We start from the raw sequence: 27,252 nt of genomic DNA on the forward strand, positions 1-27,252 counted from the left end.
GTTTTCCGGCGAGGACACCAAAAACGCACTTTTCAGGATTGATCTTAATGTCATACATGCGGAGGTTATCGAATGTGAGACGTAAATCGTCTATTAATGTTTCGACACGCCTAGTTTTTATGACGACGTCGTCCACATAAGCTTCAACTGTTTTGCTGATCTGTTTCTCCAGGCATGTTTGAATCATGCGTTGGTATGTGGCATTGGCATGCTTGAGCCCAAAGGGCATGGTGTTGAAGCAGAATGGCCCATGTGGGGTAATGAATGCTGTTGCAGCTTGATCGGACTCCTTCATTTTGATTTGATGGTATCCGGAATATGCATCAAGGAAACACAGTGAGTCGTGTCCTGCGGTAGCATTAATGATTTGATCAATGTGGGGGAGGGGGAAGGGATCCTTAGGGAAAGCCTTATTGAGGTCTTTGAAATCGACGAACAACCACCAGGATTTGTCCTTCTTTGGTACCATCACCAGGTTTGCCAGCCAGTCTGGATGTTTTATTTCTCTAATGAATCCTGCCTCAATTAGCTTGGCTAGCTCCACCCCCATAGCTTGACGTTTGGGTTCGGAAAAGCGCCGCAGTATTTGCTTGACCGGTTTATATCCCTTTAATATATTGAGGCTGTGTTTGGCCAACTCGCGTGGGATTCCTGGCATATCAGAAGGGTGCCAGGCAAATATATCCCAATTGTAGCGCAGAAGCTCTCGTAGCGCGATGTCAACCGTTGGGTCTAATTGTGCTCCGATGGATGCTGTCTTCTTGGGGTCCGTTGGATGGACTTGGAATTTGACTATTTCTTCTACTGGTTTGAAGGAGGTGGATTTGGGTCATTTGTTTAGGACCACATCATCCCTGTCCACCGTGGAGTGCAGCGCGGTTAATTCTTCGGCCGCGAGGGCTTCAGATAATGCCTCGAGGGCCAAGGATGCAATTTCATTCTTGGCGTGGAGTGCTATGTCCGGATCACTAGCTAGAGTGGTTATACCATTGGGCCTAGGCATCTTGAGCTTCTTGTATCCATAATGGGGTACCGGTTGGAGGCGCGCAAATGCATCTCGTCCTAAGAGGGCGTGATATCCGCTGTTGAAAGGGGCCACTTGGAAGGTGATTTCTTCGGACCGATAATTCTCCAGCGTGCCGAATACCACATCGAGTGTTATTTTTCCCGCACACCGCGCCTCCCGACTGGGAATAATTCCTCGGAAGGTCGTGCTGCTTTGCTCAATGCGGCTCCTGTCTATTTCCATTTTCTGGACTGTATCTTCGTAGATGAGGTTTAGTCCGATGCCGCCGTCCATGAGGACCTTGGAGAGCCGAAAGCCGTCCATGATTGGACTGAGGACCAAGGCGGCTGGTGCTCGGACTGTCCTGTATTTTGGTTCATCGTCGGCATTAAAAGTTATAGCCGTGTCGTTCCAAGGGTTTATCGCTGCTATTTGACAGACTTGGGTGAGTCCGCGTAGTGCTCTTTTGCGCCTATTGTTTGAGGCGAATGTCTCGAAGACCGTCAGTACTTTGGGGTCGTTGTCCTCTGGGGGGGGAGGTGTTCCGGGTTATTCTTGGTGAGGATATCCTCGACGCTCTTGGCCACTTGCCGGAGTATCCAACATGCTCTAAGGCTATCTGTTGGTATGTTATCCGGTGTTGTGTGTATTTTGCATGGCCCATCGAGCCATCCTTCCAGAACGGTTCCGCGCCCCATACTGGACTTGTATTTCTTTACTATTGAACCGGGCGTGTTGCCAGGGTGCGCCCTTTTCGCCTAAATAAGGGGTTGAGTGGGGATCGATGATTCCCAACGAGCTGCTTGAGTTTTCCAGGCGCTTTCCATTGTAGTGTACTTCTGTATGATAGTTGCCAGGCCAGCAAAGTGTAGGATGCGACAGTGGTTCATGCCGTTGAGGATTCCTTCGTCCCCTGCAATTGTTGCGGAAGACTGAGATCGCTTCGTCGTCGCGGCAATATTTAGTCTTGTTTTTTACAAGAAGGAATCTGGCCTAGAAGTGGTGGACCGTTTCCTGAGACTGTTGTTTTATGATCATGAGAGATCTTGTATTCGGGTGGGTGGGTGGATTTAAATCTGAACCCTGCCCCCGTTTTGGATCCGGAGTTTGAAGGTCTTCCCAACTTAGCAGATCGGGCTCCGGATGTCCACTAATTTCATAGGCCCGTCGTCCGATTCTATGTTCAGAGGGTAGGATGCTTCACCTTGCGGGTAGGTCTCTGGCTCTTCGAAACCGGAGATCCGGACATAGTCCGTCCTTAATATGGAGGAAGAATTGTCGACTCGCTCCTCTACCACCGCAGGATGGGTGATCGGCAGATATTTGATTTCTCTCTGATCGGGTTTAAGCCCAATCCGATCATAATCTGTAGCGACCCGCAGGATGGCGATGCGATCTAGGAGCTCGTTTAAGGATGAAAGCTCGGCCGGATCCATCTGCTTGGAGTGTTCGGAGTCGATACGAAGGGGGTTTTCGATGACCCGAGAGGTCATCATCGGCTTAATGACCGAACGGGCGGTCATGGTAAAGCCACCTAGCCGGAGGGTTGAACCTGGAGCCAGCGTTCCTCCGGTGGCAATGTTATCCTTGAGACAAGGCGAGACATTGATCTTGTTGTCGACGGCATAGTGGAACTCTCAATGAAAGCACCAATGTCGGTGTCAAAACCGGTGGATCTCGGGTAGGGGGTCCTGAACTATGCGTCTAAGGTCGATGGTAACAGGAGGCAAGGGACACGATGTTTTACCCAGGTTCGGGCCCTCTATATGGAGGTAATACCCTACGTCCTTCTTGATTGATATTGATGAGTATGAGTATTACAAGAGTTGATCTACCTCGAGATCGTAATGACTAAACCCTAGAGGTCTGGCTTGTATTGTTATGATGATGAAATCTCTCCTCTCCGGACTAAGTCCTCCAGTTTATATAAGCACCAGGAGGATCTAGGGTTACACAAGGTCGGTTACAAAGAAAGGTATCTACATATCCGATTATCAAGCTTGCCTTCCACGCCGAGGAGAGCCCAATCCGGACACGGGTGCAGTCTTTGGTCATCGTATCTTCACAGCCCATCAGGCCGGCCCATGGCTAACAGGCCGGATGCCCGAGGACCCCTTAGTCCAGGACTCCCTCACATACTTCATCAGAAACAGTTCATGGTTGTGAATCATGTACGATAAGGCAACTAACACAAACGTTTAGTTTGCCAGCACCGTTTGTGATATTGTCCGACATCGCACACGCTTTGCAAATGGCAACTGTGTGCATGCTTGCACACGTTTCCTCTCTATGAACCGTCTTGGATTATTGTGTATATCGCAAAACGTTTGTGTTTTACCAACCGTGTGTGCCGTAACAACCTGTAGAGCGTAATTTCACCGTAATTTAATTGTTGGTATTTCAAATTGTACCGGATTTGAATTTGAATGTATGCTACAACTTTATTCATATCCATCAGGTTCAAACAACCAATGCATTATTCAATTCATGGGTACACATGTTCAAGAATTACATAAGAACCAAATAAAGAATGATGAACCATAGTTGTATACTTGTACTATTAAAGACGGTAAAGAAAGAGGCGAAATATATTCTGGTTGCTGAACAAGGTGAAGTGGAATGCCCATATTGTGCCCTCCTCCATGCAGAAGGCATGCACGACTCTAGTCCAACCCCTTGTGATGTCCAACCGCCCATACTTCACGGTCTTCATGAAAACATCTAGATAATCATCGTGTTCTGGTAGAAATACTTTAACCTTTGCATGCACACCAATCATGTAGTTTGAGAGGTAATCTTGAGTAGACTGCTTTGGCAACCACTTCAAAGGAAAAAATATTCAGACATTGTCATCTAACACAACTCATTATGGGCAGTAAAAAGAAGGATGCAGAGTTCTTACTTACCATCATGCAGTTTGCTGTTGTCTTGGATAAAGTGTAAACAAATAGTTTAATTGCCATCTTTTGACCCATTTTACTAACAATCTTTGTTAGCTTCCTCACTTGATGCTGGTTCATCGATATCTCATTGCCCCATACGCATAAAGGGTTGAAGCGCATATCTTTACCAATGACATATGTACCTAAAATCACCAAGTTAATATTAGAAGCTAAACAACAATTGCACAATGATGTAGTACAACACTCTTTTATAATATGTCTATATACATCCCTACGTGGTAGTCCATTTGAAATATCTGGAAAGACAAGTATTTAGGAACGGAGGGAGTATCTTATAACATCCAATATACTCACATATTAGATGAATTAACATCTTATATTATGGGCCGGAAGGAGTTTAGTGCATTCTTACAAATTATCGGTTGATTAACTGCTGCTGTATCCATGGGTTACAGTTAGTTTGAGCTAATTCGGGCTCAAATAGCCCTAAAGTATATCTAAACATGAGGAGCTAGTTTGAGCTAGTTGCATCTATAACCCACCCAAAAAAACTACCCAACCGAAGAGGTGCTAATTGGAGCTAGTTCTCCTAGTGCATTTATTGTCAATCTAACCCTTCCATCCAAACAACTCTTTGGATGGAGTTAGTTCAGGGTTAGTCATGAGCTAGAAACTAACTCTAACCTCTAGCTAAGTTGAGTATCCAAACAGGGTTGTGTTGTTGTTGTTGTTGTTGTTGTTGTTGTTGCTGCTGCTCTTCTACGTATGTCTAGACATCATTAGAACATTAATGTAACACTCTTCCTTGTTGCTATGTGGCCTAGGATTTCCTATTTAGACATTAAGTATAGTGCATGTTGCTATGTAGCCTTAGATATATTACATGTGGCCCTAGTTAACCTAACGATAAATGGGTTGCAGATATATTCAATTAAAAGTACGATTCACCGATTAGTCCCTTATCAGCCACTGGCCTATATGGTACCAGCTACCGATAACTTGAACAGTGAGCAGATATAAGCCATGGGATGAAACTAACCTCGATGGAAAGTGGCAGTCGTTTCGAAAATTGTCCTATGTAGGTACATCGAGAAGCATGGTAAGCACAATAGGCTAAACATCAACCAAAATAATCCATTGCAGACAAAATAATCTCCCAAAGATAGCTTCAGCGTGCAGGTTGAAGCACGCTAGTAAAGCAGAACAAATGGAAAAGTGTGCTAACTGCAACATGCCTAATATTTAACAACAAGCAAACATAGTCATTCAAACTGGTATTCTGCCGGTCTAAGTACACTGGTTATTGCTAAATAAAAATGGAAAGGTGTGTTAACTACAAGATGCAGCAACCAAATGTAGTCATCAATAGTTGTATTGTTGAAACTGGTACTGATGAAATTGAACTGCACAGTTCATACTTGCACATATAGAACATCACGTTGTGAATAACTGAAATAAACAAGGCATACTACGAACAACCAAAGATAGCATTTGAAACTGGACATATGCTAACTACAAACAACCGAACAATCAAAAAATTTAAAAGAGGCATATGCTAGCTATAACAGGCCTAACAGCAAGCAAATATATGCATTCCTATCGGTATGTTTAAAACTGGATTGATGAAATGTTTTGCACAATAAATAATTGCACATACAGAGCATCACATTGTGAACAACTGAAATAAACAAGGCATACTGCAAACAACCAGATATAGCAATTAAAACTAGACATATTCTCACTACACTACAAAAGGGACCCGACAAAAAGATCATGGGTTTCCCCCTATGAAGAGGAATGACAAAACAAATCATCGGTTTCCTTACTTGTCATAGATGGGCTCGTTCCCGTGGGAAGAGCACGAACCCTGGATGCACTCCATGTTGTCGCAGATGGTCTCCTTTCCCTTGGAAGAGCACAGCTATAGGGTGCCCTCCCTGCTGTAGCAGACGGGCGCTTTCCCCTTGGAAGAGAAGATGGGTTCTTTCCCCTTGGAAGAGCCAGAGAGGGTTCCCTCCTCGTGGTCGCTATTGATTAGGTCTGACTTGGAAGCTGTGGATCCCAAGCCAGCGTTGCAGAATGTGTCCTTTAGAAATGACAAAAGGGGCTCGATGGCGATGTAGAATGGCAAATTGTTGATAGCGAGCCAGAGGAGATCAGCGGCGGGGCCATGGATGAGATCGACGGTGGTTGAACCCGAGGGGTTGGGGGTGGGCCAGTTAATGTGTGACATAGACTGCCTCAGGCCATCGCTGTCGATGACCTCGATGTCGTAGCCGGCAGCCAAGACATGCCTGCATACTCTTCCTTTGCGTGAAAGGCAAGCTTGGCAATTCGGATATGTAGATCTCCTCCCTTGTAACCAACTCTGTGTAACCCTAGCCCCCTCTAGTGTCTATATAAACTGGAGGGTTTAGTCCATAGGAAAACAACAATCATAACCATAGGCTAGCTTCTAGGGCTTAGACTCTACGATCTCGTGGTAGATCAACTCTTGTAATACTCATATCATCAAGATCAATCAAGCAGGACGTAGGGTATTACCTCCATCGAGAGGGCCCGAACCTGGGTAAATATTGTGTCCCCTGCCTCCTGTTACCATCTGCCTTAGACACACAGTTCGGGACCCCCTATCCGAGATCCGCTAGTTTTGACACCGACATTGGTGCTTTCATTGAGAGTTCCACTGTGCCGTCATGATAAGGCTGGATGGCTCGTCTTGTTGTCAAGAACAACATCACCTCGGGGGGAGCCCTCGCTGTAGGCCAAACCCTCTGACTAGACGACTTCATCATGACCGCCCGTTTGACCATCGCACCGACGATGACTTCTCGGGTCATCAAAAACAACCTCCACGTCGGATCGGCATTCGCCGAGCAGATGGATCCAATAGAGCTCTCTTCCTTGAACGAGCTCTTGGATTGCATCGCCGCCCTGGGAGTTGCTACTGACTACGATCAGATCAGGCTTAAAACCGACCAAAGGGAGATTAACTCTCCGCTGGTCACCCATCAGATAGCGGTGGTGGTGGAGCAATGTAGTGATTCTTCCTCTATTTTGAGGACAAACTATGTCCGGATTTCCGAGCCTCCGAGCCGGATACCCGTCCACGGGAGGACATGGCCCAAGCTTCGAACCTAGAATCAGACAGTGGGCCAGGACTATCGGGCAATATCCCGGAGCCCGAACTGTTAAGCTCGGAAACTCCTCCGCCCCTGGGCCTTAGATCAGGTCGGGGTTCGGACCTAAATATACCCACCCACCCGGACTCAAGTGATCTTTCCCACATTAGACAAGAGCCCCAAGAGACAGTACATCACTATTGGGCCAGATTCCTCCTTGTAATGAGCAAGGTCAAGGACTGTCGCGAGGAAGACGCAATTTCATTCTTTGGCAAAAATTGCATGGACAAGGGAATCCTCAATGCCATAAGTCGTCGTGACATAGCACACTTTGCTGACTTGGCGACCATAGTACGGAAGTACTGTGCGATGGAAAGCGCCTGGAAAACCCAAACAAAATTCTGGGACCCTCCGGCTCTCACTAAACCCCCCGTCCGAACTAAAAGGGTGTACTCTCGTAAGTCACCCGATCCAATTACAAAGAAACCAAAGCCCACTACAGGGCGTGCAACTGTATTGGAGGGACGGCTCAATGGCCCATGCAAAATTCACAGTACAACGGATACCATGCCAACACACAGCCTTAGAGCATGTTAGATACTCCGATAGGTGGCCAAGAGTGGCGAGGATATCCTCACCAACAATACAATAGAGCACCATCCTATGGAAAATAACAATACAGTACTGACATCTTCGAGACCTTCGCCTCAAATAATAGGCGTAAGCAAACACTCCGCAGCCTTGCTGAAGTCTGCCACGTTGCAGCAATAAATCCATGGAACGACACGGCCATAACCTTCAATGCCACTGACGAACCTCAATTCCGAACAGCCCGAGCACCAGCCTCTTTGGTCCTTAGTCCAATTGTGGACGACTTCCGGCTAACTAAAGTGCTCATGGACGGTGGCAGCGGATTAAACCTCATCTACGAGGAAACTCTTAGCAAGATGGAAATAGACAAGAGCCGCATCGAGCAAAGCAGCACGACCTTCGGAGGAATCATCCCTATTTGGGAGGCACGATGTGCAGGAAAAATCACACTAGATGTGGTATTCAGCACGCTGGAGAACTATAGGTCCGAAGAAATCACATTCCAAGTGGCACCGTTTAGTAGCGGATACCACGCCCTTATAGGGCTGGAGGCATTCGCGATCTTCCAAGCTATACCCCATTACGGGTACATGAAGCTCAAAATGCTCGGACCCAATGGAATAATCACTCTGGCTAGTGATCCGGACATAGCACTTCGCGCCGAAAATAAAACCGCCGCACTAGCCGTCGATGCGTTATCCGAAGCCCTGGCGGCCGAAGAACTAACTGCGGTGCGCTCCACAGTTGACAGGGACGACATGATACTCAACAAAAAACCCAAGTCCACCTCTTTTAAACCAGCGGACGAAATAGTCAAATTCCAGGTCCACCCAATGGACCGTACAGAAACAGCATCCATCGGGGCACAGCTGAACCCCACAATAGACACCGCACTGTGGGAGTTCTTGCGCGAGAATTGGGACATCTTCGCCTGGCATCCTGTAGACATGCCAGGAATCCCACGCAGGCTGCCCGAGCATAGCCTTAACATTCTAAAAGGGTTCAAGTCGGTCAAGCAGACTCTTCGGTGTTTCTCTGACCCCAAGCGGCAAGCCATGGGAGAAGAGCTAGCCAAGTTACTCGAGGCCGGATTCATTAGAGAAATAAAACACCGAGACTGGCTAGCAAACCTGGTGATGGTACCAAAGAAGGACAAATCCTGGCGCCTATGTGTCGATTTCAAGGACCTTAACAAGGCTTGCCCCAAGGATCCCTTCCCACTCCCCAGCATCGATCTAATTATCGACGCTACCGTAGGACACGACTCATTGTGCTTCCTCGACGCATACTTTGGATACCATCAAATTAAGGTGGCGCAGCCCGATCAAGCCGCAACGGCTTTCATCACTCCATATGGCCCCTTCTGTTTTAACACCATGCCTTTCAGGCTCAAAAACGCTAGTGCAACCTATCAACGCATGATTCAGACATGTGTGGAAACACAAATCGGCAAAATAGTGGAGGCATACGTAGACTATCTGGTCATTAAAACAAGACACGTTGAATCCTTAATAGACGACTTGAAGCTCACGTTTGACAACCTCCAAACATATGAAATCAAGCTCAATCTGGAAAAATGCGTTTTCGGCATGCCCGTCGGAAAGCTCTTGGGCTTCATCGTTTCCAATGGAGGAATTGAAGCAAATCCAGCTAAAATCCGAGCTTTGTCACAGTTGGCTATCCCAACAGACCTCAAGCAAATCCAGAAGTTAACTGGATGCGTGGCTGCCTTAAGCCACTTTATCTCCCGATTAGGAGAAAAGGCACTACCTCTTTATCGCCTTCTTCGACGCACCGAACACTTCGAGTAGACGGATGCGGCCATGGACGGATTGGAAGAAATAAAAGCCGTATTGGCCACCAACCCAATCTTGGCCGCACCAAATGTCAGCGAACCAATGATGTTATATATAGTGGCGACACACCAAGTTGTAAGTGCAGTGCTCGTCGTCGAACGAGAGACAGACGGACATAAGTTCCCGCTTCAAAAGCAGGTATACTACGTATCCACTGTCCTCACTCCATGCAAATCACGGTACCCACATTATCAGAAGATATCATACGGGGTCTTCATGGCATTCCAGAAACTACGACACTACTTTCAAGAGTGTTCAATTACGGTGGCCTCCGAAGTACCACTCAACGACATAATAAATAACCGCGATGCCACGGGCCGGATTGCGAAATGGGCTATCAAACTCCTCCCATTCGACATAACATACAAACCACGGCGAGCCATTAAGTTGCAAGTGCTGGCTGATTTCGTCGCTGAATGGACGGAAGCCGAACTCCCTAAAGAGTACGGCGCGTACTCCAATTGGATCATGCACTTCGACGGCTCTAAGATGCTGGCTGGTGTGGGGGCAGGCGTCATCCTGACATCCCCCACCGGAGATATAGTCCAATACGTAATCCAAATATTATACACAGACTCCAACAATGCAGCAGAATATGATGCCCTGTTGCATGGTCTCCGGATGGCAGTCTCCATGGGCATTCAATGCCTAGAGGTGCGTGGGGATTCAGACCTCGCAATATCTCAAATAAATGGAGACTTTGACGCCAAGGACCCAAAAATGGCAGCTTACCGCAATGCCGCCTTCAAAATGTCAGCTCGGTTCGAGGGGCTTTAATTCCACCATGTGGTCTGAGAAAACAATCAAGCGGCGGATATCCTCGCCCGCATCAGCGCTAAGCGCGACCCTGTCCCACCTAACATCTTCTTGGAAAGGCTGTTCAAGCCATTCGTGGTATGGGAAGGAGAGACCGGCAACAACAGTCCGGACCGGACCACAACGCCAGATACCGAACACTCTTACGTAATCGGAGGCTCTGCCACCGAAATAACACCTTCGGCCCACGTGATTATGGCTGTCATCGCCCTGTGGACAGAACCCTTTTTGGCTTACCTAATTAGGCAAGAACTCCCTGATGACCCAAACGAGGCACGTTCATTGTGTGGCGGTCTAAAGCCTACAAGGTCCATGAGGGAGAGCTTTATAAGAAAAGCGCTACCGGAGTACTTCAAAGGTGCATCTCTAAAGAGGAAGGACGACAACTTTTTGCAGAAATTCAGGATGGACTTGGCGGCCACCACGCCGCAGCTCGTGCCCTAGTAAGCAAGGCCTTCCGTACATGTTTTTACTGGCCGACGGCCCGAGCAGACGCACATGACCTCGTTCAACGTTGTGTCGGTTGCCAGTTTTTCGCAAACCAAAGCCATATGCTAACCATCGCTCTCCAAACAATCCCCATTACTTGGCCCTTCGCGGTCTGGGGGCTTGACATGGTCGGACCCCTCAAAGGGGGAAGCCACAAGAAAAATACCTATTGGTCACGGTGGATAAATTCACCAAATGGATAGAAACCAAACCAGTCAAGACGGCCGAATCTAGACCAGTGATAGACTTCATATCCGGGGTTGTACACCGTTACGACGTCCCCCACAGCATCATCACCGATAACGCCTCGAACTTTATAGCTGACGATGTAAAAACTTGGTGCAGCAAAATGGGATTAAGCTCAATTATACATCTATCTATCACCCACAAACTAACGGTCAAGTTGAGCGAGCAAATGATCTTATCATGAGCGGCATTAAACCCAGATTAGTATGATCCTTGAAGGAATCAGATACACACTGGGTGGAGGAGCTTGACTCCGTACTATGGGGGTTGCGGACCACGCCGAATCGCACTACCGGATACACACCATTCATGACTCCAGCGCAGAGGCGGTATTGCCCTGTGACATCATTCATGACTCACCTCGAGTGCGCATGTACGAAGAGAAAGAAGCCAAGCTAGATCGGCAGGACAGTTTGGACGCCCTGGAGGAGGAGCGCGACGTGGCAAAAGCGCGCTCCGCATTCTATCAACAGCAGGCTCGGCGGTATCAAAGCAGAGAAGTACAGGCCAAAACTTATAACGTTGGCGAACTCGTTCTGCGCCTACCGTAGAAGAAAAAGGACAAGCTCAAGCCCAAATGGGAAGGTCCCTTTTTTATTGACAAAGTTCTGACCGGTGGAGCGTACCGTCTGCGGGATGGATCGGACAATCGACTCGAGCCAAACCCATGGAACGCAGCCAGACTCCGAAGGTTCTACGCCTAGTGCCGGACTCTGTGTTTGTCTCCTTACCTCCGTCAATTTTTTTATATATTTGTTATCTATCTTTTCTTTCTTTCTTTCTTCCCCTTTTCTCCACGGCCTTAAAAGGTTAAAATGTGTCTTGACTACACAATCCTGACATGCTAGGCGTGGTCATTATACCTGGGGGCTTCTTATACAGAAGCTTAATATAACTTTGTTCCGGGCTCTATGCCCCCCACACATGTGTTACTTTTCCACATGTACCTTTTCTTCGCCATTATATGCATCGATATGACTTAAGTTTTGGCCAAGCTGGGTTGCCTGGCTCTTGTGTTTAAGCCCGACGTTCCAGTTAATTTGGCTAGGGCATAAGGGGAGCACCTCTGTGATTGTTACGGCCGGGTCAGCCGGATGTGTACCTCAGACTGGGTGAAGCTGAAAGCTAGCGTTCTTAAGGGAATATTCGGTCGGTGAACAAAAGATGACTTTAAATTATTGCAATACATGCCCCCAAGTGTTTATATCATGCGTCTCTTCTCGCAGCTCGGACATGCACATTAATGCATGCGTACCCAGGGAAAGGAACCCTTAACGGAACTATTCTCCCTGGAAGATGTTTCTTACTATCCATGTAATATAACATAGCTAGTTGGGTAGTTGTCTGTTCAAGCACTAATGACCCCTACGCCTGGTTTCCACGCGTACCCCGGTTTTTACATAACTGAGCGGGTATTCGGATACACTCCGGACTATCGGGTCCGGAGGTTGAAGCGAAAAGGTCCGCCATGACAAATGATTTACAATCCGGCTAGGGACAATATATGTCACTTGATGTACATAGTCACTTAGACAGACTAAAATTTTCTTCTATACCATCCAACAGGCTGTCTAGCCTACAAACCTGTTGGGAATACTTGGCGGCTAGTTTCACCTGGTCATACACTAAACTGACGGGGATCTCTTTCCCATCAGACCCCACAAGTCCGACCTCGGCCATGTGGTTCGGGTCAGCCTTGGTATATCGTGTCTTCACCATTGCCCAGGCTTCCCTTGCACCTTGTCGGCAGGCTGATATCTTCCATAATTGGAAGTGCCATCGAGCTCCCTTGAGCATCTCTACAAGCTCCCCCATGCCTTCTGGCAGGGAGGCGGATGGCCACAAGGCTTGGGAATACCCTACATCACCTACCGAACTTGTTCGTGTAGCTATGAGAGCTCTGGCAGAAGATCGCTTGCAGATTCGGGCATCTCCTCTTCAGGACGACCCATCAGCATACCTACAGACATAACTCTGTTAGTCAATTTCTTCGCCGAACTCTATAAAAAGTTTGTTCAAGCACTTACTAAAAATGCCGCGTTGAAGCCTCTTATTCTCCTTTACGGAGTCGGCTAGGTGGGCTCGAACATCTTTCAGTTCAACGCCCAGCTAGGTATTGGCATCTTGGAGATCATTTTTCTCCTGCCTAACCCGCATCAGCACACACTCTCTAGCCTCTAGTTGTCGTTGAGCATCTTGCTCATCCCCTCGCACGACCTCCGGATTCACTCTGGTGTCATCTACAGAATCTATTGCTAGATTTGCATACATGCCGAATACTAACCGGTACATATCCTTCTTTTAGAAGCAAGTGTTACCATATGGGGCCTTCGCGTACTCCTTCATTGAGGCAATTGCGGCCCATAGATGGGCTTTGCACTCCTCCAGCTCTTGAGACAACTGGGTATTCTTCTCCGTAAGATCCTACACAAATAATGATCCTTAAATCAGTTGTGTCAACTGTTTCAAGTCTCAGGGCCTACTGGTATATATAATTATCAGATTTTCTTACCCGTATATCCTTTACATACTGGTCCGTGGCTCTGGCAAGACCACTTTACGCAGCTCGGATGTACGCGTCTCCTGAGTTGAAGGCATCGAATGCCTCTTCGGAGAAACCAGGGTCACAGAGTACGGCCCGGCGGCGCCTGTGATTCATGGCACTCTCCACTTCGAAATTCGTAGCGGACAGCCTATCCGCATCCTCTGTAGGAGGAACATCCAGTGTTGTCCCCACGTTAGCATCTGCCCCTAAGTCCGGCTCTGGAGTCCGGCTGGTGGAGACATGGCCGGCAGGCTCTCTGGGCACAGTCCGGCGAGCGTTTTTTCTGCCAAGAACCATGGACGTTATTATATTTTAGAAGATGACAAACCACAGAGCAGGGTTTTTTCATACCTCAGCGACGACATCTTAGTCCTGACCGCCTTCCTTTTAAGCCTATCCGGTTTTGGTGCCCCTTCCTGGTGAGTCACTACGGGTTCGGCGTGGCGTCCCGAGGGCCTTCCCTGTAGGACACCAAACATGTGTGATGGGTGAAGTAGAAAAAAGGGATCCTTCTCGGAAGTTGGGACTCCGGTTTTACTTACATGCGATGCAGGGAGCAGGCCCGGATAATCGGCTATGATAGCCACCAAGGCACCATCGCAGCTCAACTGATAGAACGTCCTGTCGATGAGTTCCACGAATATGTCCGGATCTTCTTCGAGTCCGGGGTTGAGGGCCCGGTCAGGGTCCTCTTGCTATGGAGATGGACTATGGACCTCCCTCACAGCTTTTCGCAGTTCCTGCTATGAAATAGCAAGGTAAATACTTATAATAAAGAATGCGGGAAGTTCTGGAGTAAAAGGTAGCAGCTCACCCAGTTTGGGGGGTTGTACATGTAGAATCCATCCCGTGGCTTAATACGGATGAACTCCTCTTCCTCTCCTTTGTATAAATCGGACAATACTTTCGCTAGAGCGGCGGCGGAGTCTGGACCTTTATGGCCGCAGCGGGTGGCATTGTCTTCTCCATTGAAGTGCCACATGGGTTTCCCCCGATACTGAAGTGGCTGCACCCCCCGCGTTATACATATTGACATAACCTCGATTTGTTGTCAGTCCTGATTTGGGCAGCGTATCTATCCTGCCCATCAGGTAAAGGACCTCTCTGTTATCTTCCTCCTGGGGGCTCCGAGGACGCCATCTGCGGCATTTCTTCAGAGGGGCATTATTGAACTCAGGAAGGCCCATCCAAATAGGGTCCGGAAGGGGGACGTCCTCTATATAAAACAACTACGAAGGCCAGTCTAAATAGTGTTCTTCGGGGTATCGGACAGGTATCCGGTCCTGGCGATGCGCCATATTTCGGCTCCGCCCATTTCATATATTGACTCCTTCTGTGTACGGGGTACGAGGCAGAATAGCCTTTTCCATAGCTCGAAATGAGCTTTGCAGCCCAGAAACAGCTCGCAAAATGTGACGTAGCCGGCGATGTACAATATGGAGGCGGGAGTAAAGTTATGCAGCTGGAGGCCGTAGAACTCCAGGAGCCCGCGGAGGAACGGATGGATTGGAAATCCGAGTCCCCTCAATAAGTAAGGGACAAGGCATACCCACTCCCCCATGGACGGGTTGGGGAAGCTCTCCGCTTGCTCCCCGCCATTATAAGTGGCTAGTCTGGCTCGGACGGGGACCATATACGCAGGAGGAAGAGACACCTAGGTCTGTAACTCTACTAATTGGCTGTGAGGGACGGAACACTTCTCCTAATTGCCTGGCTTAGCGCTATGGGAGCGAGAGAAGGAGCTGCGATGGTCGGCCATGATAGGATGGGCTTTTCCGGGCGCGCTCCGATGGGTGAGGATGGTGTGATCTGATCTGAGGATCCCCGACTCTTTAAATAGGCGATTTACATGCATGGGTTAGGGTGGCAAATGTAAAAATGCCCCGACTTCTCACATTCGCTCGACACGGGATGATGGCCATTATTAAAGTGTAGAAGCCGAGGAGTGCAACATTTATGGGAAGCTGAACACTACTCAACAGATATTCAGAATTTGGAGAAGAACCCGCCTTGCAATGCCGAAGACAATCTGTGTGCTGGACTCATCGTCATTGAAGCCTGGTTCGGGGGCTACTGAGGGAGTCCTAGATTAGGGGGTCCTCGGACAGCTGGACTATATACTTTGGCCGGACTATTGGACTATGAAGATACAAGATTGAAGACTTCGTCTCGTGTCCGGGTGGGACTCTCCTTTGCGTGGAAGGCAAGCTTGGCAATTTGGATATGTAGATCTCCTCCCTTGTAACCGACTCTGTGTAACCCTAGCCCCCTCCGATGTCTATATAAACTGGAGGGTTTAGTCTGTAGGACAACAACAATCATAATCATAGGCTAGCTTCTAGGGTTTAGCCTCTACAATCTTGTGGTAGATCAACTCTTGTAATACTCATATCATCAAGATCAATCAAGCAGGACATAGTGTATTACCTCCATCGAGAGGACCCAAACCTGGGTAAACATTGTGTCCCCTACCTCCTATTACCATCCGCCTTAGACGCACAGTTCGGGACCCCCTACCCGAGATCCGCCGGTTTTGACACCGACAGTGTGTGTGTGTGTGTGTGTGTGTGTGTGTGTCTGTGTAGAATCAAGATAGTCATACCTGTGTTGTTGTAGAAGTGTTCCATGACATTACCAAAATTATCATCACGGAAGTGTCCACTTCCATGACGATAAATCGCGCGTCATGGAAGTGCTTTCATCAAGGGTGACTAACATGTGGCATCCACCGTAACGGGTCGCCATTAAGCTATCGGGTCCAGTTTTGGATCCGATAACCTGTTAATAGCCCTGACCAATGAGGATTTTACACATGTAAAATTGTCATTGGCTGGAGGAAAGACGTGTTGGCTCATCGTTGGGACAGATGTCATCGATTCATTGGACATGAGGGGCCTATGATAGGTCAACATGTGGCATGGTCCAACAAAGGCCAATTCCGGTGAAAAGGCCGGCCCGTTTGACTTGGTCAAAAGGTAACGGGTCGGCCCACAGAAAGCCTGTTCCTATATAGCCCATTTACGGCCCATTACGGCCTATCGAAATTAAGCCCAGTAGCTTCATCTGGGCCGTCCAATATGATTCCAACCCGTTGTAACTTCCGGCCCATGTATGGCCAATGATGTCTTTTGGCCCATACGAGGCCATTTGTAACTATTGGCCCATTAAATGCCCATAGTGAATCTCGCCCGCAATGAACAATGTATCGCTTCATACCCACTAACGGCCCATTATTCCATTACCCCGTTTCCAACCCGTGTTATCTTTCGGCCTTTTCAGGGCCCATTTATTCTTGGGCTTATTTCCAACATTCAGTTACTTATGGCCCGTTGCTAGCCTTTTCTGCTTGTGGGCCAAATTCAGCCCGTGGTTACAATAGGCCCGTTGCGGCCCGTTAATCCATTGGGCCGTTTTCATAGCGTCATCAAATACGGCCGATTAATGATGGCCCATTATTGTCGACCCATGAATGGACGACTCCAAATCTAGCCCATTTATGGCCCATAATGCGGTCTGTTATTGGCCCATGTTTGGCCAAATGATCGTACGGTCCGTATAAGGCCCAATGATGCTATGGCCTGTATAAGGCCCATTGATGCTACGGCCCATAGAAGGCCCATTGTTTCTATGGCCCTTACAAGGCCCATTATTTCTATAGCCCATAGGAGGCCCATGGTAACTAAAGTAAATATGTAGCCCATGGTTATTGTGGCCTAGTTTTAAAAAATAGGTTATTGCGGCCAAACCGCGGAAAAAGAACTACACTGACTACAAGCAAACAAATAAACAATACAATAAGGAAATAAATAAGCAAGCAACTTACACTAGGCTATCATGGCTATTACACATATTACATCCACTAGGCATCAAAGTTCACCACCAGTGCAAATATAGGGAACAAAGTAGCATATCATATACACTGGTTGTCAAAGTTGGCGACCAATGCAAATAAACACCGCAGCAAAACAAGTCTAGAACTAAAACCACTTTAGAAGATCTCAAGAAACAATATCTTGGGTACCCATATTGCTGGAAAGATGCTTAGCAAGCTTATTAACTTTCTCTTGTTTGGCGCTTAAATCCTCCAGCACTTGCTGTTTCACCAGAAAGTATGCATCTGAATTCTGCATGGACTTCCTCATTCCTTCAGCTTCCTATGGCAGCACATCTGATCAATGTCTTTCAACTTGAAGTTGATACTCAAGAAGACGAACTGATTCAGGCAGCAAGTTCGAAGATCTTGTCCCAGCAGTAGTGGCCAGTAACTCGAACACTACATCAAGACATGACTTTTGGGTTCCCTCACTGTCGTTAAGATAGTTTTTATCAGCTTTCTTGGAGACCAACAGGGATGTCTCACTATCTTGAACCTTACCTGCATTACTTCCTTTACCATTGCATAACAGGGTACTGTTCTCCAATATTTTGTCTGCATTCTAAAAGAGAAACAAGCAGACACATCACAGGTTTACCATGTTGTATATGAAACTCATTTTGGTAAATCATTTCAGTAGTAAAGTGGACAGGATAACAGCTTGAAACAAACATATATCTATGTACCATGGTCACTTTATGGTCTATATCATGCTAGTTTTTGTTGCCAAATCAAGATAGAGACACAATTCAAAGAATATTTGTTCAAGACAAAGCAGAATGGACATAATATAAGTGCGGGAAACTATAGAGCAATAACAACACTTGTAATGTGCATGACATGAGAACATAACTCCTTATTCAATTGAAACTGAAATCAACGTAGAGCAAGTTACAACATACCTATTGCGCCATTGGAGTTTCAATTCCATCCTTCAAATTTGAAAATAGTTTGTATGAGTAAATACAGTAATGCAAGAGCAAAGGAGTATGAACCATAGCTACAGAACCTGACCTGAGAACAATTCTTCTTCTCCTTTAAGTGTTGAGTTAGGATTCGGAGTGGTGGTCCTCATGCTTTGGGCACTGCAGTTCCCTTACTAACTGATCATGCTTGGGTGCTCTGTGGTGGAGACGGTGTTGTGTCAACTACAACTGGGTTACTCTCTGCTGGGGTTGGGGTTAGAAGGGGAGTAGCTGGTTCTCTGTCCAACTGGGTAGGGGTACAATCTGCGGGAGTCTGGGTTATGTGTGATGGGGCTGGTTCATGGGAAAGTTCAAACGTGGTTCTATCTGCATCAACTGGTAGCACTATATTTTCTAAAGACCATGTTGTTACTCCCTTAGATACTGCCATCACCCTCTCCAATTCAAATGGCTAATAAACAAGAAAAGTAATTGAATGTACAGACATTGTATGATAAGACAGGTGCAATGGATAGTGGGGAATAAAAGAGGGCACGAAATAATTCACATTTATGTTGTCTAACCAAACAGGATAGCATGACACAATTTCACATATATGGTGGCTAACTAAACATGATAGCATGACACTATTTCACATTATGATGGCTAACTAAAAAATATGGAAAGACATTGTTCAAAATACAATGACTATGTAAACAGGATGACATGATATAACTATATAATGTGTTTATTAAATAGGTTGGCATGCCATAATTCACATACATGCCACCTATGGAAACATGATAGCATGATATAATTTACGGATAGAGTGACATAATTCTAAATATGATGACTGTAAACACTAAACAGGATGAGATGATATATCTATATGATATCTTTATTAAATGGGTTGCCATGCCATAATTCAGATACATGATGTGGATGTAAACATGATGGCATGATATAATTCAGATATACAATTTATATAGTAAGCAAGTAAGAAGATGGCAATCCATATATGATGTGAAAACTAAGCAATGCAAGACAAGATGCATGACATGGGTATATAACCTTGCCAAGTTTGAGCATAGACCTCAGGGGGGAAATAGGACTGGTCATCAGTCTCTGAATCCTCCTCTCAGGAGCTCTCTATAAACAGCAAGATGTCTGCTTCAGCAGGTAGCATTGTATGCTCTAAATACCTTGTTTTCACTCTAGATACTTTCATCGCCGCTTCAAATGGCTAATGCACAGGAAGAGTAGTTGAATATACAAATGTTGTCGACAAATGGAACACGTAATACAAAAAATGATAGCATGATATAATTCACATACATGATGATTGGCTAAACAGCCTGGCATTGGATAATTCACATATATAATGTCTTGCAATAAGATGGGAATGCATAATTCACATATATGGTAATTAGACACTGAACAGGTGGCATTCACACAAAGCATGTCTAAACTAATCAAATGACATAGCAATGCAAGACACCATACGCACGATATGAGCAACATAACCCTGCCAAGTTAGAGCATACACCTTGGGGGGAAATAGGACTGATCATCTTTCTCCGAATCCTCCTCTGAAGAGCTATCCGTAACCAGCGAGATATGCGCTTCGTCAGATAGCATAGTCTGCTCTGAAGACCTTGTTTTCAGTCCAGAATTTTCCATCACCATGGCAAATGGCTGATGCACAGGAAGAGTAGTTGAATGTACTAACATTGTTGACAAATGTAATACATAATGAAAAAAAGGATGCCTTATATAACTCACATATAAGATGACTGGATAAGCAGGATGGAATTGCAAAAATCACATATATGATGCCTGGATAAACAAGATGGCATTGCATAATTCACATAAACAATGAATACACTAAACAGATGGCATTCACACAAAGCATGTCTAAACTAAGCAGATGACATATTTGATGTATAAAGTAAGCAATGCAAGGCACCATATGTATGATATAACCAACATCAGCATGCCAAGTTAGAGCGAAGACCTCAGGGGGTAAATAGGAGTGGTCTTCTCCTTCTGAATCCCCCTCTGAACATATATCTTCCTCTCGATTACAATCCGAAATGGGTGGAGGGGGCTGCCTTTGTGCCTACCATGGAGCGACATCTGCATGAAATTTTGTTGCCATGCAAGGCTCGTCTCTTTTGCTCTACATGTTCAGTTCAATTGTGTAAAATAACTGACATACATAGGAATAAAACATAGTCAGATTATGTAAGGAGTGCATGCAAAAATCCAGAGTGATGGTAGCAACCTGTGGATAGACCCAAAACAATGATAGCAGGCAGATAATGGCTTCCGTTAAAAAATACAGATAATGGCTTCTTTACTATTTGTTTCCCACCCAACGTGAAACTCATAGTAAACACCAGAGATTAACCAGATAGTAGATAGATACTATTGATTGCGGCCCCGATATGTACCCCACAACCATTTAAAAACTCAAGTTTGACCATTAGTTTGGAGCTGACTTAGTGTTTAATCGGTGAACAGGATGAGAAAGTAGCATGTAATAGTAAGCGATGCATAACGTAAGCAGACATGAAAGAGTGCGACCTCTCTTGCGGACCCGTGTAGTCCTCGAGGTCATCTGCTCGGTTGATGATGGTAATGCAGTTGTCATGGCTGCCAGCGGCCGCGAAGAAGGTCTGAGGCAGCGAAAGACAGTCTGGAGACCGGATCCCTGTTGTGCTGGACCCTTCTATCGTTGGAGCAGCTGATCTGGGGTGGACGACGGTGCAACAGGAGCGGCACAAACCACACAAGTTTTTCTTTGACAATTATCTGTAAGAGAAGTAATTCTGTAAGGGCTCATTTGAATTGGAGGATTCTAACAACACAGGGATAGGAAATACACAGTAATAGGATAGGAATGCACGTGCAAAACAAAGAATTTAAAAACACAAAATTTCTGCCAATCTGGGTGTTTGGTTCACAAGAATTGGAAGATCACAGGATGCAAAGAAGCATGGTGAGATTAAGTCAAACCACAAGAAAATGTATGGTTATAATGCTATTATGGTACTATCTCTTAGTCTTGTGCTACATGAATAGGAATTTGAAAAGGAGGACAAGTGGACATTAAAATTCCTACCGTTTTTCTTTCAACGAGACACTAAAGGAACAAATCCTACAGTTTTCCTTTGCTCCATTCCTTTGAACCAAATGCATGAATAGTAGTACCATAGGAAACTTTTCAACTCCTATGTTTTTCTTTCACTTTTCCTTTCAAGCACTAGCGATTCTAGCAGGCAGGCTTGAGCAAGGAAAAGCCTACACTCAAAAAATGTTTTTGTGCTACTTCTACTACTTTGGACCCAGGCCACTGCCCTACTAGTTCAACTCCTGGGCCCATCGGCAATAATGATGATCAGTCCATCACAGATAGCTAAGTTGCCTGGTACCTCACTTCTTGTCATATAGTAGGAGAAACTAATCGTATTTCATGTTATTGCGTGTGCTCAATGGACAATATATATAACATGTAGAGTAAAAAAGAGATGCAACAAGTGTACAAACTCTTTGGCGAAGCCATTTCGATCTCAGCGTGATTGGGTTGGTCAGTGAGGATGATCCGGCTGACTTGGCTGTCAGAGGAGGGGAAGAAGATCTTAGGCATCTTGAGATGGAGCCCGGGGTACTGCTCCGGTGTGATGGAGGGTTTCGTCGTTGGAGCAGCTCCGGTGAGTTGTATGACGCCGAGGCTGAAGCAAGACAGGAGAGACAATGTTAAACTGAGTGGAATTCTAATATCATCTCCAATAGATGACGTAAAATACATAACCACAAAGTGCTATATGTAAAATACATTAGCCGCTCCTCTCTGAACTTAACTGTCAAAACTGAATTTAACTGTCGAAATTGAACTTAGCTGTCGAAACTGATTTTTTTTGTCGAAACCGAACACACTAGTAGCAGAAAAGCAGTAGCAGCAGCAGCGCATGCGAGAGCCGGGGCAGCTGGTCGTGTAGCAGCATCAGGTGAGGCTACACGTTAGTCGACTCACTTTTTCATCTCTGGTCAGTCGATTTTCCAGCCGTTGGATACGAAATCAAGGGCCTGCAGTTCATCTTCAACCTCCACCCCTTGAGCCGCCAGCCACCACCGGCCAAACAGCCGCCCCCCGCCGCCCGCGGCCGGCATTGCGCAGCCCCGCCCACCTCGAAACCACTCCCCAACACCGGTCCGCCACCATCCCTCTAGGCCCCCATGCCGAGCTTTTTCTCCGGTGATCCCCATGGCATTGCCCTACACCCGCCCCCACCCTGAACCCTAAGATAGATAGTGGGGTACCTCTCCGGTGAGCCCCCTCCCCGCTGCGGCTGGTTCTTCCTTAACTCCGGTGAGCCCCCCACCCCCTGAAAATCGACTGACCCAAAAGTCGATTCTGTCGCCCGAAGTGTAGCTAAATCGAAGCAGCATCGCAAGAAAGATCAAGAGCGAGAGAAGCAGCGCAAGCAAGAGCAATAGCAAGAGCAGACCAAGCTGGGGACTGAGAGCAAGAGCAGAGCAGCAGCGCGAGCGAGAGCTAAAGTAGCAGCAGCTCCTATTGATGTGGACATCACCGCTGAGGGAGCGACGCCGTGGAGGAAGTGGCTGGGTATGCCGCTGTGGATGGAGTCGCGCCGTGTCGGCTCAGGACCGAGCGCCGACACCACCGTGAGATAGAATCAAGAAGAAAATGTCGTGATTAGTGTACAACCTCTTTGGTGGCGCCGATTAGGCCTGAGCTTCGTCCGAGGAAGCGATGATGATGATGCTCTTCTGGTGGTGCAGGTGAAGACGGCGGTGTGGGAATGGAGGTAGCGCAAAAGACGAGAGGAACTTTGGCGCAACTCCTTGGAGGTGGAGGACGGGGTGGCTGAACTGGTGGGACGACGAGATCGACGACGGATCCTCAGCTGGTATGGTGGATGAGGGACGTCGAGGTGTTGTTGTGGACGACATCGTCGGGGAAGAGGCTCCGGCTGGGTGGCGAATGGAGGAGGGTGTGGGGATTCGCGGCCTCGGTGTACGAATGGGTGGGCGGATGGGATGGGAGTGGGGAACCATGGCTTAGGGACGCGCTTGTCGGAAATGTGGGGTAAGTTATGAAAGTACCCCCACCGATTTGACCTAGGTGGTTCTTTCGGTTCAGGGGTATCACGGGCATTTCGTGTGTCAGGATTTCACATAAGGTGGGAGTTTTCGCGCGCGTTGTAATTCTGGAATAGCAAGGCGCGGGTTGAGATGGAGGGAGTTGTCAAAGCACAACGAGACAAAGATAAATCTTAAGTATTTCGGGGTAACAAGGCGCGGGTTGAAATCTCCGGACTAGACTCTCTATCGAATCAATTCATACTTCCATCGACGAAAAAACAAAAAGAAATCAATTCATAGCACACAAGAGAGTCTAGTCCCGTGTACTGTACCAAATCAATTCGCACTACAAATGTCATTCAAAACATTGAATTTATGTTATGTTCAATTAAAAAATTTCGCTGCATGTATAATGCATGCAACCTGCTACTCAAATGAACGTTTTAGTGCATTCCAAACGTATATACTACCACTTCAATATGAACTAAATTTGAATTCGTTTCTCTATTTGAATGGGATCTACAATAATGATTGTTGTGAAGTCAAACCATTTGAATTCATTTCTCTATTTTAATAAGTTCTACAATCATCATTATTGTCAAGTTAAACCGTCGTTTGTGTATTATCTTCATAGCACACCACATGATTACTCTCGAGTTAGATATGAACTATGTGTACTATATGAACTCGAACTTGATTTTTTGAATCCACTTTATGTTTTTTCAAATCATATTACATTTCAAGCTCTAGCTAGATCTTCATAATCTAAACCATGTCTCATATGTATAATGTGTTTATCACATAATGTATGGTGCCCCGCCCCCTACGCCTATAAGTATTTAGATGTGAGTTGCAAACACCACACATTACCACAAATTCAAATAAAATGTGAGATTGTTCGATATATAGTATTGTTTAGATTGTTCGATATTTAGTTGTAAGCTGCAAACTCCACACATTATCACAAATTCAAATAAAATGTGAGATTGTTCTATGTATAGTATGGTTTAGATTGTTCGACATTTAGCTGTGAGTTGCAAACGCCATGCATTATCACATTATGGTATAACATGTGCAAAACCACAACACGCGTATCACCACTATATTCATGCATGCATATGTTTATAACACTATGATCTCCTATTCAAATATATGAATCCACTTTCATATCGAATTATGATCTTTGTTAGTCTCTTACACCCATAGAATCCTCTAACCTTTGTAGCTAGCACTAACTTTCCCTCGTGCACGCACACCGGCACACGCCCTCCTTGCCCTCCCCCTCCCTCGGCATTCTATCCATCGTGCACATTCATTTTTTTCTTTAGGTCATTCTCCCATAGTCTCCACAACTCCTTTCTGACACACACTGATCGATAAACCTCTCCAGTGATGTCTTCCTACAACATACACATGCACCTTCCATCTCCTCCTTTCTGTGTCCATGCCTTGTGTCTCTCATACGGTCCCACACACGTGTAAACTATCGCCCCTCTTTTCATCGATCTCACTACCACACACTCCTCCCCTATCTAGCTAGTAGCTCGGCCTCTCGCACCACCTCCTAGCTCGATTCTCTCTGTCTATCCATCTCGATGGGCCTTATTTGCCTATAGAAAATGGATGTACACCGACCGATCTCCCGCGAGACATATAGCTAGCTAGGTCCTTATAACTCATTTTCCCCCACGCGTCGATCGATCTACCCCATTAGTTATGTCTTTCCCTTCCTCCAACAAACAACAATTGATCTACTGATCTAGTTAGGTTTGCTTACAAAACACATGGTTCCCCTTCATCATCCATGCATGCGTCCCGAAAGATCTATCACGCACAGGCACACACAGAAACACATCACCACTCTTATTGATAATATTGCAGTTCTACCCTCAGTTTGTCTAGTAGGCCTCTCCCACCATCTTCAAGAAGCAACTCCATCACCCATCCAGCACTCTACCCATCTCCCTCTCTCCCTCTCTCCCTCTCTCTCTCTCCTCTCTCTCTCTCTCTATCCCAACCTATTTCCCGTCCTTCAGTTATGTATGGATGTCAACCACTCTCCCTCAAGACATAGCTGGGTCTCTCCTTCTCAACACATATACGAGTCGTTCTACCTCTCTAGTTAGGCCTCTGCCTCCCCCACCCCCCCCACACACACCAATACATCGAGTGCTCTAGTCATGTCTCCCTGCCACACACAAACTTGCCATGTTCCCTCTGACGTTCTGGTTGGTCAGTCGCCCTATATCTTTGACTTGCACACACACAATTTCGATGGCTCTGTTCATCGATCTCGCACCCACCCACTTGATCCTCTCTTTGACTCTATCGATATCTATGACCCCTCCCTCTCTTCTCATGGATCGCCCCCTCTATGTATGATATGGATAGGCCTCTATTTCACACACATTGCATGCAAAATTTTGTTTGAGATGTCATCGACACATATTCCCACAGATACATTCATGAAATCACCCCCAAACAAAAAACACTCACAAACGCACACACCATCTGTCTAGGTTTGTATCTCTCTCACACACACCCATGTAGGTGGGGGACGTGCATGAAGAGAAGAGGTGCATGCACGGCGCATGTACTCCCATGTCTTTCCCAACCACACCCGCGCGGATACACGATGGAGCTCATTTCTGTACGAAAAGGCAGCCCACGTGGTAATTTCACACGTGTACTGGTTGTTCACTTGATGGAGGATCATCTACCACGGGTGGACAAACAAATTGCGACTTGACGCGTTATGTTAAAAAAGAGGCAAACCATGTGGGGCCTACCTTAGAGGCAAGGTTCTATACACTCGAGATGCACTATATGTATTACTTTTGATGTGTCACGTCCACTCGCAGAACGAGGAGAAGCTTTCTTACTACGCCGTCTACCCCGCCCACGGGCGCGGTGGCTCACAGGACGAGGTGAAGCTTGCTTACTACTACTCATTGTACTATATTGATTTATTGGTCCCCATTGTATATTGTGTCAAATTTGACTATAGATTGAACTAACAAAACGTTCGTGCATGTTACCAAAATTGTATCATTGAAAACTATGTTGAATTACGAATCCAACGATATATTTTTTTTTGACACGCATTAACATTTTGTTAGCTAAATATTTGGTAAAAATTTGGCATGAACTACAAAGGTGACCTATAAACCAGGACGGAGGTAGTAGTACTACGCCTTATACACGCTCCCTCGCCCATGCGCGTGGTGGCTCGCACAACGAGGAGAAAATTTTACTACTCCCTCCGTTTACTCCTCGTCCCTAACTTCACTACAAAAAAAAGACACATCCGTGACATTTTGGGACGAACGATTTTTTTCTGTCATACATATGACACTTCTATGACGATAATTTTGAAAAAACCCGGTATCATCATAGATGTGGTGGGCTCCTACTTCTATGACAAAAAAATCATGACAAAAATGGGCTTTTCGTCCTGGGCGGGCTGGAGACGCAGCTTCATGACATTCTTTGGGCCGTCCATGACGGAAAAAACCGTGGTAGAAGCGAGGGCGAGGAAAATTTCAGGGAGTTCCCGGTTACGATGGGAGGTCAGGGGCCGAGCGATGGGCGTTTCTCTTGTACACGTACGCGCATGTGTGCGAGGCGTTGGCTCTAACAGAACCAGAGCGAGGCATTGGGCCCTAACTAAACCCGAGCGATTGCACTGCAGGCTACGCTTTACTGAACCCGAGCGATCGATCGATGGTTGTTAACTGAACCCTATCGAGCGATTCCTTCCCTACTGCTGCTAACTGAAGTCGATCGATTG

Source organism: Triticum aestivum, chromosome 3A (genome assembly GCF_018294505.1).
Source record: "Triticum aestivum cultivar Chinese Spring chromosome 3A, IWGSC CS RefSeq v2.1, whole genome shotgun sequence".
In the NCBI taxonomy this organism is placed as follows: domain Eukaryota; kingdom Viridiplantae; phylum Streptophyta; class Magnoliopsida; order Poales; family Poaceae; genus Triticum; species Triticum aestivum.